The following is a 218-nucleotide window of genomic DNA, read 5'->3' on the forward strand; positions in this document are numbered from 1 at the left end:
CCCTCGTCCTTCCCCCTTCACAAAACCCGGGGGCTGCTTAAAGCCAGCCCTCGCTGGGCCTGGATCCCCTCAGCTCGCAGGCCGCAGCGGGGCCTGGGCCTCAGCTGCCTCACACGCTCAGCCCCAGAGGGTGCCCGGGCTGCGCCACACCGGCCCTCAAACACGGCCTCGATGGGGGGGGGGGGGCCGGGCTTCAGGGCCCCCCTCCCACGCCCTCC

The sequence above is a fragment of the Aptenodytes forsteri genome, unplaced genomic scaffold (assembly GCF_000699145.1).
Source record: "Aptenodytes forsteri isolate BGI_AS27 unplaced genomic scaffold, ASM69914v1 Scaffold321, whole genome shotgun sequence".
Taxonomy (NCBI): domain Eukaryota; kingdom Metazoa; phylum Chordata; class Aves; order Sphenisciformes; family Spheniscidae; genus Aptenodytes; species Aptenodytes forsteri.